This window comes from Herpailurus yagouaroundi, unplaced genomic scaffold (assembly GCF_014898765.1).
Source record: "Herpailurus yagouaroundi ecotype Mexico unplaced genomic scaffold, PumYag 161, whole genome shotgun sequence".
NCBI lineage: Eukaryota > Metazoa > Chordata > Mammalia > Carnivora > Felidae > Herpailurus > Herpailurus yagouaroundi.
Window position 1 is genome coordinate 6,137,854 of NW_024412402.1, and position 14,682 is coordinate 6,152,535.

A 14,682-nucleotide genomic window follows, 5' to 3' on the forward strand; every position below is an offset into this window, starting at 1 on the left:
CGGGGTCAACTCACAATTATAGAGGTCCAGGAGGCACTCACCCTCTGAGAGGTGCCCTGATTCCTCACTGCTCTCCAGCTTGCACTGGGCCCATTCCTGCCCTTCCCATTGATGAGGGAGCATAGGGCAAGCTGATAGCCAGCAAATACAGCCCCCCTGCCTCCCACCAGGTGGGACTTGTGTGATATCCCTCAGGCACTCCTGTCGGAACAAGAACAAAGGAAAGGAAACAAATGGTTAACTGATAGAGATCAAAGTCCTGCAGGACAGGAGTCTCTGTCAGTTTACAAATATCTTAGTAAATTATAAGAAAAAGGCCATCTTGTCCACAGCCTAATCTCCAGAAACCCATAGACTCAGTTTCCTGGAGCCCCAACAATCATCCCTCAATAGTGATAAGGGAAACAAAGGCGAGAAGGAAATGGCAAGTAAAATTAAATTTCCTTATAACCTGCAGCCCATTGACAAATACTTGAGGCAAATACAGAGTATAACAGGTCTCCAGGAACCCCCTGCTGTCCTAATATTAATGCCTTACTAGAGGGAAAACAGCCTTAGCTTGACAATAGCAAGGCCCCTGGCATCTTATGAGTCCTCTTTAGCACATGAAAATCCTTCTGGAGGCCTCCCTTCTGCCTTTACCTCCCCCAACTCCACAGTACATAACCAGCCACTCTTCACAACCCCAGTGCAGCTCTTTCTGCCCATGCATTCTATCGCTGTGCTTCAATAAAATCACCATTTTGCTCCAAAGACATCTCAAGAATTCTTTCTTGGCCGACAGCTCTGGACCCCCACGACTCCAAAACCCATCAACATCTCTAGGACAGCCTCAGCATTTCAGGGGGAATGGGTCTTTCAGCCTTTCTTGAGGCAGGGCTGAGATTGCAGAGCGGCTGAGGAGGGTGGAAGAAACTGGGCTCCCGATATGAACACAAAGGTAGCACAAGGCAGCCTTTCTTGAAGCAGGGCTGTGAAGACCAAGACCAGGCCCTCGATTTTCTAGCATGGTCTGTGGTGAGTTCACAGACTTCCTGGTCAGCCCTCAGAGGCATGCCCCCCTCATTGAATCTTCAGAGGCTGATGCCTGGAGGCATCTAGCCAGGCTTCTCCCTTCCTCATGAATTTGGAGGACTCAATGGCAGAGCTGTCCCTGGCTGGAGCCTCTCAGTTCCTGGGTCTCTCCTTAGCTTGGCAGAGCCTCTGAGTGTGGATGAGGGTGCCAGGATGGGGCTGAGGGCAATAAATCAGGCTGTCCCCTGCTCCTCTGACTGGTCTCCACTCTGGGCATCTGGAAAGGAGATAAGTGAATAACTCTGAGGACACATCCCAGGGTATCTCAGAATCTGAGTCCAGAAAATGGATGCATAATAGCCTACCTGGAAGTAGGCTTGGGGAAGAGGTAGAGTGAAGACAAAACGAAACCAAAAAAACAAACAAAAAAACACAAAAAAAACCCGGTTCACTCAAAGCAGATGCTTCACTCAAAAAAGTAGATACGGGTGAATGTGTGCTGGGCATTTATGAGGTGAGAGCACAGACTAGAATGGAAAGGAACCCCAGAAGACAGTTCCCAACTACAGGATCTGGGGCCCCTTCAGTGAGGTGAAGGAGGTGGCCTGTGACTCCCTGAAGCCCCTCAGGGTCTACCCCAAAGTCTTTCCATTTATTTATTCTTTCAAGTTCTCACTCTTTGCTTACTCAATTACTCAACTAATATTTCTGGACTGACAACTTTACACAGAGCAGACTATTCATATGATAAATGTCACAGGTTTTAGGGGCAGACAGACCTGGGTTGAGTCTCTGTTCTGTCGTTACTGGCTTTAAGACACTGGTAAGTTACTGAAGTCCCTGGGCCTCAGTTCCTACATCTCTAGAACAGGATTGTTGTGAAGGTTAATGAGGCAGTACCCACAAAGTGCTTAACGTGATGGCAGGCACATAGTTTTGTGTGTACTAAAAAAATTAGTCATTGCTGTTATTATGAAGGCAATATGCTAACACCCTGAGATGTTCAACACATGATTATCTCCTTGGAAAATCAGTGCATAAAATACACTATATAAAATTACATCCCTAAGGAAAAGAGTATTCTGTCCTTTTCATTACCTACGGCATGCCTGATAAGGTTTTACACATAATAGGAATTCAGAAGCTATTTGAGAAATGGAGTTAAATTCCTTAATGACCAAGGATGAACCATTTCAGCGGCTTGTCATAGAGAATATTATTACCTCATATAGGACCATTGGGCTGGAGAGGTGGCCATTTAAGTTGGGGCAATGACACAGACCCAAATTTAGACCAGTCATGAAATCTAGGCCCGAACAGTCTCCAGAGTTTGCCTTCATGATGTTTCATTTGAATTTTTCTTAAAGAAATAGGACATAAAACATTACATATAGGCTGCCAGGAATTAGCATTACAACATTCACCTCTTATGCTTTGTATAATATTTAACCCTTCCTCCCATCAGTGATGCTAATATGCAAAGCAATTTTAGTTTGTGAAGAGGGAGAGAGAGGTTTGAGGGGGTCCAGGCAGAATTCATAAAATCATAGGGCATGACACAAATCTGGAAACTCCTCCCATAATACAAGACCAAGAGGGCAGGAGGAACTTAAGAAATCACCCTCATTCTTCCTGCTCATCTGACAGATGGTCCCAGGTGGCTCCAAGAGTTGGCCAAGGCCACTGGCCAGCTAGTGACAGGGCTGAGACAAAGTGTAGTCTCCTGACTCCACTTCCATGATCTTCCCACTACACTTGTCTGTCATGTTCCCTGAACAAGAAATCATCAGAGACAAGCAGATGACTGCTTTCCTTCCCAAGCAGGCCAGAGGGACCACAAGAGCATCACTTAGCAAGAGAGCCAAACACAGTTCTTGGTAAGAAAGAAGGCAATGTGGTGATGTAGCCATGCTCAAACAGATCCCGGTTCTTCTTTGCCCCCCAACCACCACCCTCTACCCTGCTTTTGAAGAGACGGATGTTGGTAAGCAAGTTTACATCTGCTACTAAGCCAGCTGTTCAGGGGACTTTCATCCTGGACGCAATTAGAACAGACACCTGCTTTTAATAACGAAAACAATCTGAGGATATTTAAGTTAGTCACAGTTCAGTTGTCACATTTGGGGGGAGAAAAAGCAGGATGAGCCTGAGGGATGGCCCTAAGGTAGGGATAATGGCTGCTGGGCCAGGCTCTTCAAAGGCCCTCTTCCACATGAAACCAAACTCAGGAAAATCCGCGGAGACCCCATCTGCCCTCTCTTCCCAGCCCTGGTCCACCAGGAAGACACAGGAGAGCAATGTGCATCAGTGGAAGTGGACAGGCTGGGGGCCATGGAGAAAAGGACGTTGAAGGGCCTGGGAGCTCCCTGTGGACCGAGCCCCTGCCTGCCCACCCACTCAGGGTCCCATTCCCTCCCCCTGCCCTCACACACAGTCCACTCCTTCTTCACTCTGCCTCGTTCTCCCTGATAACCATTGCAAAGTCTCAAGTGACAAGTGAGGGACCCTCATCATTTTATATCCAGAGCCTGATACAGGTCCTGGTGTGCAGTAAGCACGTATTAAATAAGTGTTAAATAACCGATAACCTTCAAGCGTCAGCATTCATTTCCTCACAACATTATAGTTTAATTCTATCATATCCGTCCTTCACTTAGGTATTTATTACCTTTCAGATGTAGGTGGCTATGAGCACCATTTCACAGATGGAAAACTGGAGTTTGAGCCAGTGAGGAGGACCTGCCCAGGATTACCAGGTAGCCAGAGAAGCCGGGAAGCCAGTAGGCCTTGCGCCCTGTACTCTTTCTGCCACGTGAGGAACCTTGTCTGCCCAGAGTTGTTCCACAGGTATTAGCATTTAAAAGAGAACCCCCGCGCCCACAGCCCAGGACCTACCTTGGGGCCATGCACATTGCCAGAGCTCATTAGCTAAGACAAACCAAACTTGGAGGCTATTCTCTCACAGGAGCCTGCTTGGGGGGGGTGGGGGGGGAGGGGGGAGGTGACCTAAGCCTAGTGGTGGAGGTAGGCGCTGCCACATAGGTGGTGATGATAGGAAGGGGCAAGAACACAGAATAATAAAGCAATCTCAGATAGTCACAAGAGCTGCAAAGATGGTCACAAATGGGGAATTTTAGGGGAAAAATACAGGACCAAATGCATCAGTGGACTCAAGGACTGGGCTGTATGAGTCACATGCTAAGTGCTCAGAGACTCAGGGAAGGGAGAAACTAGGGTAAACAGTGTCTGAGACGCTTCATGGAAGTGGAGGGCCTTAAGAAAGCTTAGAATCTGCTTAAGTGAAGGGTGCAGGAGCTGGGTCTTCCCAATGTGAAATCCAGAACAGGGAAAGGAAAGCAAGGATGCATTTATGGAGCGATTGTTATGTGTCTGGCACCATGCCAGATGCCGTCACATCCATTAACAGCTCATTCCACAGAAGAGAGAGTAAGCACAACATGAGGGAACGGGGATGGGAAGAGACCAGACTACAGCAGAGGGCCCAAGTAGGAGGGGAATGAATAAGGAATGAGAGGTGGGGGCAGAGGAGCTCAGGTTAAGGAGGACCTGGCATGCTGGGCTGGGAACACATCCCTGACTTCCCCATGGCCTTGTTACAACACTGCGTCATGATTGTTCAGTAACATCAGCTAAGCCATGAGCAGCTTAAGAGCAGAGAAGATTTCGTATCTCACTGCAGTGGTTCTCAGACTGTAGCATGCATCTGAGGCACCAGGAGGGGTTATGCAAACAAGTTCCCAGTCTCACAAATGGCCCTCCTGATGCTTGCTTCCTGGTCAATCCCCTGTGGGCTTTCCTCCCACACTGAGTAGATCTGACTTGTGGGACCAACGGGCTATTGTGGGAGTGAAGGTGTGTGGCTTCTGAGATGAGATTACAAAAGAAATTGCAGCTTGTCGCTTTTTCTCTTAGGCTGCTCCAGCCACCATGTTGTGAGGACACTCAAGCAACGCTGAGGAGAGGTGCACAGGGGTTGGAACTGAAGCCTCCAGCCAGCAACCAACACCAACGTGCCAGCGATGTGAATGGGCCACCTCGGAGGCAGGTCCTCCAGTCCTACTTCAAGCCTCCTGACTGCACTCCCAGCAGCTCCATGATAGATCCTAAGCCAGAAGCTCCAGAAACTAGGAGGGATAAGAGATGGTTATTATTGATTTAGGCCACTAAGTTTTGGAATCATTTGTTAGGCATCCATAGGTAACTAATACACCAGATGGTGCGGATGCGGCTGGCCCAGAGACCACACTTAGAGAATGGCTGTGCTATTTTAACCTTTGTACCTAGCATGTGCCTGGCACACAGGTTGCACTTAATAAATGTGTTTTTTTAATGTTTATTTTTGAGCAAGAGAGAGAATGCAAGTAGGATACAGGGCGGGGTGGGGTGGGGGGAACAGAGGATCCAAAGGGGCTCTGTGCCAACAGCAATGAGCCCAATGCAGGGTGCAAACTCACGAACTGTGAGATCATAACCTGAGCCAGTCCAATGCTCAACTGACTGATCCATCCAGGTGCCCCAATAAATATTTTTTTAATTGATTAATTAATGAGTAAGTATCATATGAATGGATAAAGGTGAGAGACCTACAGCTATGAGTACTGGGGGGCCATACGGTTGGTGAACGTTAGGACATTGGAAATATTTGGGGAGGTTTGCTGAGAAAAGTCTGTAGAACCGTGGTTTGCCGAAGGGCCCTGCTGGCAAAATTGCCATCTTAGTGTGCAATCTCCACTCTAGTTTCTAATGCCTCTGATCAGGGGCTTGGCAGGCAAGGGAGCCTAGGCCTGGAAACTGGTCTCTCTACTTCTCCTTCCAGCCAACAGAAGACCTGCCAAGACATCCATCCACCCCGGCATTTTTACCTCCATCAGAGATCTTCCAGCCCTCTCCCTGCTCTCCTCTGTCAGCCCTCATGCTCCCATTCTGCCAGCCCCCACCTTTTTTCCTCCAACAGCTTCACCTTCCTCTATAAGCCCACTAGGGAAATTCCAGCCTCCTCTGCTGCTGGCCCCATGATGACTGTTTTATCCCATTTATATTATTTCTACAAAGCAATTCACAGTACAATGCCCCAAGTATTTACCAAGCACCAGCTGTCTGTGCTGGCCAGCACTAGACTGAATATACAGAGACAAATAAAACCTATTTACAAGTGAAAGATCTCCCTTAAAGATTTCAGAGCACCCAGGACCAGCATCTCTGTTTCAGCTAAAATCCCTCCATGCCCAACTCCAATCTCCCCACCCGCCTCCACATACACCACAGCCACCTCTGTGGGACTAGTGTGGGTATGGGGGTTGTGACCACCAGCCTACGCTATGCATCACCTTCTTAGTGGCAGAAACATGTAGAAAAGTGCTAAACATGAGCATCTCTATCAGAGGGGACCTTTCACCACAACCCTAGCCCAGGACAAATCCTCTGCTCCTCCAGATATTTGATTACTGCATTTGTAACTAGCCTGGAGTCTCTGGAAGAAAACTGGCTTTGCTTTGATGTTTTTCCAGCTCTCTCCCTCTTGCTCCATTGGTTTCAGTCATTCTGCAAGGGCTTCAGACTTGTTTGTCTTCCCTTGCATTTTGGCTCAAAGTGTTTGTGCAGCAATACTCAGGATTCAGTTGGAATTTCTGAAAAACACAGTATCTGATATGCTATAGAAGACTGGAGCTGTCTAGCCCACTTCTAGGCAGAGCTTGAGATACTGAGCCATTTATTTTTAGCATTGTTATGGTCAGGGTTAAGTGGGCCCATCCAAACCCCCTTCTCCCCTTTGGGTCTCAGAGGTCACTTCCCAGGATGCCTAGAGCCTTCAAGACAAGTGTAGTAAGATTAAGGGGAGGGAGTTGAGCCCAGCCTCAAGTGCTACCCTCTCCTAAGCCTTTGCCATAGGAGCTCTAGAGTTGTTTGATGATACAAGTAAACTTCTAGAGAAACTCTCAGTCCACATGAGGAAGTGGGCCACATGCCCCCACAAAGGATACAGACCACCAGTGTCAACTCAGGCAATGTCCACCCCAGAGCCCTACCTATTGGGGCTCTCAGAGTCTGACTTCCAGCCCCTTCCCTGAGGCTGCTTTCTATAATTCCTAGCAAGCCGGAATCAGAATGTTTGATCTTCCCCTCTATCTGCACACGTTCATTAATATCACCACCAGTATCAGAAAGTCTTGAAGAAGTGGGAAGCTATCCAGATTCTGGTGGGTACAAGCTTTCCAAAACCCTACTGTTCACTTGAAACTTCAAATGCCATCGTTGTCAACCCATCAGTTGTTTTCCTTGAACTGGCAGACTCCCTCTGTTCATTTTTAAATGTCTGCAAAATATCAAATCTGAATAATCATAGTTTTTCTATCAATATATCTCACAAGTAAAATGACATTCTAGGGAAAAAGCGGCTAGTTCAGCTTGCAACTCGGTCATATGAGTGCTTTTCCTAAAGACATCCTCTGTATTTCAGTATGCAGCAGAAGGGCTGTAGGGGGGCTCCACACAGACTTAAAAAAAAACATGCATGTCTTGTCCCAAAAGCCAAGATTTAATAAAACTAGTACTCTATTGCTTCATCAAATATACTCTTTAGTGAAACTGGATTTTTTTAAATGTCTGTGGTAGTGAAAAATATGGTGGAAAACCACTAGAACAGTTTGGTGGCATTGCCTTCATCTGTGCCAAGGCACCAGCAGTTTTGCCCACCATCATTTTCGAAGTGTCAACACTAAGAAAGGGGCAAATGAAATCTTAGTATTATCATGAAAAGAGTTTTAACCATACAGATATCCTGAAGGAGTCTCAGACCCCAGGGGTCCTCAGACAATACCCTGAGTACTACTGGCCTAGAGCAAAAATGATCAGCTAGGGAATCAGATTCCCTCTCAGAAATTTTCTAAACCAAGAAACACTTAACCAACCAGGTGGCTAGTAGGGAAAAGTGAACTTGAGAAGGTAACACCCTTAGATCAGAACCAGCAGGGACCCTGTCCTGGATTGGTCTCCCACCTCAGGGGAGGCCAGTACTTTCTCTCCGATGCCTAATACCTGTGATGAAGGAGACTATCAGTATCATCTAGAAGGGGCACCCCAAGCCTGGATGAGGACCTGCAAAGGCCCTGTTTTATTTCTTTCCTTTGGGGAGCTCACAGACCCTCTACCTCATATGTGGGATTAACCAGATTCCCTGAGAGCCCTAGGGCTCACAGCAATGTGGTTGTCACAGGCCCTCATAGGTGGGTCCTGATTCTAGGAGGGCAGCTTGGCAAGAGGACTGCTTCTGCTGGCCAATGCAAAGTATTTCTTTCAAGGGATTACACAAGGTCAGGAAACCAGGATGGTATTGTCACATTTCTTTTGGTGACACTCACTCATGTCAGACACAAGATGAATTCAGGACTTTGGGCTACCAAAGGTTCACTATCAATCTTTGGGCTCATGTATCAGGTGTTCATCCATGGTGCTCCCTTCAGTCTACAGCACCCAAGGACAGTGGAAACACCCATGCTCCCCCACCATCTGTAGTACTTCTGCTTTCTGTGGGCTCCATGCCACATGTCAGATGATCCTCTGGGGATGGTCAGGCCATCTCCTCCAAGGACTTTAGAGATCATGGTTCCACAATGCCAATAGGCCCTTATGATCAATGTCTTCTCTTGATTCCAATAGATGTGATGGCATCATATTCTTCCAGGTTAGTCTTTAACTGTCTAAAACAAGGGACTTTCCTTCTTCCTCCACCTGTGTGTCCTTCATCTATCCTCCCTGCAGATGGCAGTGTATAGAGTACTACAGTGGAGTCAACATTGAAAGAAATCATATTCTAAAGTGTCCGAAAAAGTCAAAACAAGATTTAATTAGGAATGTCTTAAATTCACCTTCATTTTTTTTTTTTAAGGATACTTTTGCTGGATATAAACTTCTTGGTTGACAGTCTTTCTATCAGAACTTTGAACATGTAATCCCACTTCCTCCTGGCCTCCATGGGTTCTCATGAGAAGTCAGCTGTTAACCTCGTGGAGGATCCTTTGTATTTTTATTTATTTATTCTTTTTTTATTGGAGGATCCTTTGTAAATGATGAGTTACTTCTCTCTTGCTGCTTTCAAAATTCTCTGCCTTTGGCTTTTGTTATTTTGACTATAATGTGTCTTGGAGTGAATCTCTTTGAGTTTGTCTTCCTTGGAGTTTGTCAAGCTTTTGTATGTATACATTAGTGTTTTTAATCAAATTTGTTAAGTTTTTAGCCAGTATTCCTTCAGATTTTCTCTCTGTCCTTTTCTCTAACTCCTTTCCTTCTGGGACTCCCATTATTTATATGTTGGTAACTTGATGGTGTCCTACATGTCTGAGCCCTGAGTTGGGTCAAACAAAGGCAAGCCTTGAGAATGGCTCTCTTCCAGGGAGCATCCATACAACTCAAATAAAGCTCTTCTCTGAGTATAGGGTTTTTTGGAGAGTCCAAGCCTATTCTTCCCTTTTTGGCAGCTATTAAGCTGCTAATTTTCACATAAACCATAGTTGTGAGGCTGCTCGTTTCCAAGGTTGCTGTGGAGCAAGGGAGAGGGGAATGGGAATAGGGCAAGCTAAAATACTATGAAAACATGATGTTCTTGCTGACATTTGGCCATTTCTTGAGTAAATGATCCTCAAATTGTTGTATATTGTGGTCAAATTCCAGCATTCTAGGAAAGTTGATTTTGACTATTTTTGCCAGTGTTCTCATTGTTTTAATGAAGAAGATTTTTGGAGGACCCTCTTCCACCATTGTTATAAGTGCTTTAAATTGTTTACATACACAAGGGCCCTGAACACCCTCCCAGTAGCCCTATCTGAAAGATTGTCAATGAGGCAGAATTTGAGCCATGGCTCAAGCCATAGTTATAAGGAAACAGAAACTACATAAGATGAGGAAGAGCAAGCAGAAGCTATAAACTGGATGGAAAAAAAAACCAAAACATATTGGGGAAGCATATATTAGTTGGAAGAGAGCAGAGTTAAGAGCAGATGCCCAGAGTTGCTGAGTCACTTAGTGGCCAAACATTGGAGGAAATGCACACAAATTTCTGTGGCTGATATCCCTTCAGACACCTTGAAATCAGAACCGCCCATCTGTTCCTGCTCTTCCTGAGATCTGGTCTGCCTCTCTTGGGATCTTTAAAATAAAGTTCCTATAAAATGAAGTAATTTGAGAGAGTACCTGTTCCTTCAAACCAAAAGAGGCAAATAAAACAGGCAGAGAGAAGGGAAGGAAATTCCAGGCTCAGAACTCAGCATATGTGATGGCACAGCCAAGTCATAAAACAGCCTGGAATGTTTGAAAAGATGAAAATGAGAGCCAGAAAAGAGGAAAAGGCTGAGAAGCAGGAGAAAAGAAACAGTCAGGAGGACAAGGATTGCATTTTGTGGTGGTTAAAGTTGATGCTAAAGAAACCTGGAAAATGTCTGCTACAGTTTCCATGAGGAGAGGGCAGTGCACAGCTTTATATCTTTTATTTCCAGGAATATTCCAGGGTTTGGTTCTCCCTAAGTTGGGTTAATACCCAGAGAATCCAGACCAAAGAGGGCCTGTCCTTTCAAGCAGAAATTCTCAAAACATGCTGCCAGGACCAGCAGCATCAGCACCACGCAGGAATTTGCTAGAAATACAAGTTCTCAAGCCGCACCCTAATCCTACAGAATCAGAAACTCTGGTGGTGGGGCCTAACAGTCTGCATTTAACAATCCCTCCAGGTGATTCGGATACATGCTAAAGAACTACAGGTCTGTGAGCTGAGAGAGGTCTATGGACCCAGGAAGGAGAAGCCCAAGTAGAATTAGAGAAACACATGTACACAGAACTTGACGAAGAGAAACATTCACGTTTCATGAGCCCTTCATGTGGCCAGGACTGAGGAGGCCTCACTTCTGGTCACAGGAATCTGCATCCCCATCAGTGGTTTGGGGTGGAAGTGTGGAGGAAGGAGACAGAGGGGAGTATTGCATGTGCTAAGGGCAGTAAACTTGAGCCACTTCAGTGACTGGAGGAATCCAGAATATCCTAGATCCAGACTTATCTTAGCATTTTAGGTTCCCACTTTAGTTTTCCAGCTGATTAGAGCTACACTGTGCTGACTTCAACATAAACTCAATATTGTAGAAGTAGAAGAGTGATCGTCCTCCCCCAGGTTATGTCTCTTATCCCCTTAATCTGGGACTAGAATGTTCAGGACTGACTTGGTCAATTCTGAGATGGTTCTACCTGTACTCCTACCTCAATGGTAGGCCTTGGTGCAAAGCCAGCTCATTCCTCAGCCTTCAGCAGCTTTGACCACAGAGTTTATTGATCCTCAACATTAGAATCAATAAGAGAACTTTCAAAAAAAATTTTTTTAAGTCTGACCCTGAGCCTGGGAGCAACTGAATCAGAATTTCTGGAATGGGTTGGTATTTTTAGGGTGATTGCCATGGCAACTCTAACACACATCCAGTGTGGAGAACCAGTGATGACTGCAGTTTCCTTGTGAATCCCATCCTCCTGCCCCATAGAAGGAGCACCCTGGGGTGATGGGAATCTCAAAGGGTCAAGAGATGGAGTGAGGGAAGAAGGTGGACCTGCATTCTGCTAGAGGGTGTGTGTGCCCGACCCAGGGGTTCCGACACCATCCTGAGGACGCTGGACAGCCACAGACAGACCTGAGATGGCACCGTGTACATCTGGAAAAGTCACAGTGTGGTGGTGATGCAGTGGGAGGACCAGGTGTGGAGGACTGGAGCCGAAAGCCTGAGGGGAGATGCTGAGAGTGTGAAGGAAGGGGCATGGAGGAGGAAGAAGAGGAAGACGATGTGGAGGAGGCCGGGTTCACGGAACTCTGTGTGGATTGATGAGGGAGGACCAGGGATAACCCTGGGTTTCTGGCTTAGGCGCTGGCTGCAGGATGATTCCATTCACTGAGCTGGGTATAGGGGCTGCCCTAGCTGCGTGGCGCCCAACCCAGGGGTGATTAGTGGCCCCCTGAGAGCCCAATAAAGCAGGTGGCTGGGAGTCTGGGCTCTGGATTGGTTGGTCTGCATATGGAAGGTGCCCTTGCAGGGGAGTCCTTTACTCTCCATAAGAACTAGCGAGCCCTGGGAGGGCCAGTCCCTCCAGAGTCACTGAGGCCTAAGGCATCAAAGCATCAGAAAATAAAAAGGTATGATTAGCACAAGTGCCAATTCATGTAGCACGCTCCCATGTGCCTGGCACACAGCAGATGTTCAGTGGATGCTCACGGAAGAGACAAGCAGCATAGGAGAAGCATTTCTGTCTCTGAAGGCACCCAAGGTGGGTGTGGGAGGGCCTGATCAGATGGTGTCCTATCCCTGACAGGCAGTGAGGAACAGGCCTGAGAGACAGGTGGCAGGAGAGGGATGTTCTAAGGATGCATGAGGGCTCTTCAGAGCAGGAAGTGTTTGAAGAGAGGGGCAATGTCAGTGGGGTCCTGCAAGGAGGACAGAAATGGGACAGCTGGGGAGCCAGGGCCCCAAAACCACCCGGCCTCCATTGCAGAGCTAAGCCGAGCCCCGTAGGCCTTCCCGGAAGTGCCCTCTCGCATTTACCAGCACTGCCCTTCTGCTCCCACCCAAGTCTTAAAGGACCTGAAGCGCCTGGGGTTCTGGCAGGAGCCACCATCCTCATCCCAGGTAACGACTCCGGGCCTGCCCTCCCCTCCGGCCTGGGCATCTTCCACCCTTCCCTGGACTTGGCTGGCTACCCAGGCCTCGAATCCAAAGATGACTTACTTCCTTTCTGGTGCCAGCACAAAAGAAAGTTTTGCCTTTAGATGGATTGTCCCCCAATTCTGCCCCACAGTGACCAGACCCCGAGAGGAATTATAAATGACTTCTTGGCTGAACAGTGAGATCTTCATCCGTTCAAGCCCAGAATGTTTGGAGATCAGTGCTGTGCCAGAGATCCCCAGGGGCACATAATGGGGAAGAGGAGAGTGAACTCACTGGACACTTGAGTGCTGATTGTTCTGTCACCAAATGTGTCCTTGACCGTGACGACGGCTTCTGCATACTTGCTTTCATCTATCTCACAACCCTCCAAGGGGAAGGGGAGCATATTATTTCTGTCGTACCCGAGTTGGACACTGAGGCTCAAAAAAGTCAAATAACTTGCCCAAGGGCAAAAGCTGAGAGTCTGCGAGTCCCATGGGGAACATTTTGGCTCGAGCCCTGCCGGGAGACACCATGGTGGCCACTCCTGGGCGTCACTGAAAGCGGTGAGTTTCTTGTCTTTTGCTCAGGAGGCAGGGCTAGTGCAAAGACCACAGATTTTTGGAACCCAAAAAAATGTGTAGTTGAACCCCATCCCCACCTTCTCCAGGTGTGTGAACTTGTGTGTGTTAACATAGCTGAGCCTCAGTTTCGTTTACACAAAGAACAGGCTACCTCCTCGAAGCAGTTTTGTACAAATTCTGTGAACCAAGGTACTTAGCATGGCTCAGTACTTGATACAAAGGCGGTGTCCCACAAGCAGTGGTTCCCTCCCTGCTCTTTTCAGCCAGGAGCAGTGGTTTGGCCACATGGAAAGAGACCACACACTTGTTCTCAGAGCTGTGGTTGCGTTGGAACCAGCTCCCTGCTCACGGAGAGACCTGAGCTCGGTGTGATCCCCAGGAGTTGACACCCTGAGGTTTGTGGGCTGTGAGCAGGCCTGTGAGATCTCTGAGCACGGTGCTCAGACTAACCCAGGGGTGGGGACAGCCCACGGATACCTGAGCAGAGGCCCTCAAAGGTCAGGTAGCAATCATGGTCTGTGTTCACTTGGCTGCACAGTGCCACCAGGAGCCCGGGGAGGCTGAACTTCCCGGTGGCCATTCCACAAGGTCAAGCAGCTTCCCTGAACCTCTCTATACCCCTCCCCAGGCCTTCTGCTCTGCACACTCCAAGAACTCATTAAATCCTTCCTTGATGGTATATCCATTCCCTGGTGCTCACACCACAGATTACAAGCTCTCCCAACAGGAGATTCCTTTTGTTGATGCTGAAATAAACTCTTTCCAACTTCAACTTTGAGATCCGGCAAACAGGTCAGAGGCCACCCTGACCATGACCTGACTCTAGAGGGTGCTGCTCCTGCCCATCCGTGCAGCCCTGACTGATGTGCCTTCATTTATTCAGTCTGCTCAGCTCAGCATTTATTCTGGAGAAAAAGCCATCCTGGCCTCTTGGGACCTTCTCTTAATAGACTGGTTTTGCGATGGCTGATCCCACCCTGCTGTTTCCTATCAATTTAGCTGCTTTGCCAACTTACTCTCATTACAGTCTCCTCTTAAGCTTTTCAACCTCCTACATTCAGTGCAGGCTTAACCGGCTGCTTCTCTTCACTTGGAAGGACCAATGCCAGAAAAGGGTGGATCTGAGGCAGACCTGGGAGCCGGGAACACAGGTCACCCCAAGCCTCAGCTTCCCACCACCCTCTCTGTACTGGGTCTGTCCCACCCTCTTGGTACCTTGGATCCTGCAGTTGACAGAGAAACAGAGGCTGTGTGGCTCACAGACCCCCTAGCATTATTTCCTGACTTCACGATACCTGATGCTTCATATTAGCATCATGAATCCAGACCATGGAGGGCCCAAGCCCACCTCCAAAGAATACTTTTCCAAAAAGTTCACATATGTGTGAAGTCCCTTT

At 47.6% G+C, this 14,682-nt stretch overlaps 1 protein-coding gene across 9 annotated transcripts in view; it reads right to left on the reverse strand.

Annotated features, from left to right (window-relative positions):
- Positions 1-14,682, reverse strand: part of TMPRSS5 (transmembrane serine protease 5) — a 92,574-nt gene that overhangs the window by 34,800 nt on the left and 43,092 nt on the right. The window lies entirely within an intron of this gene.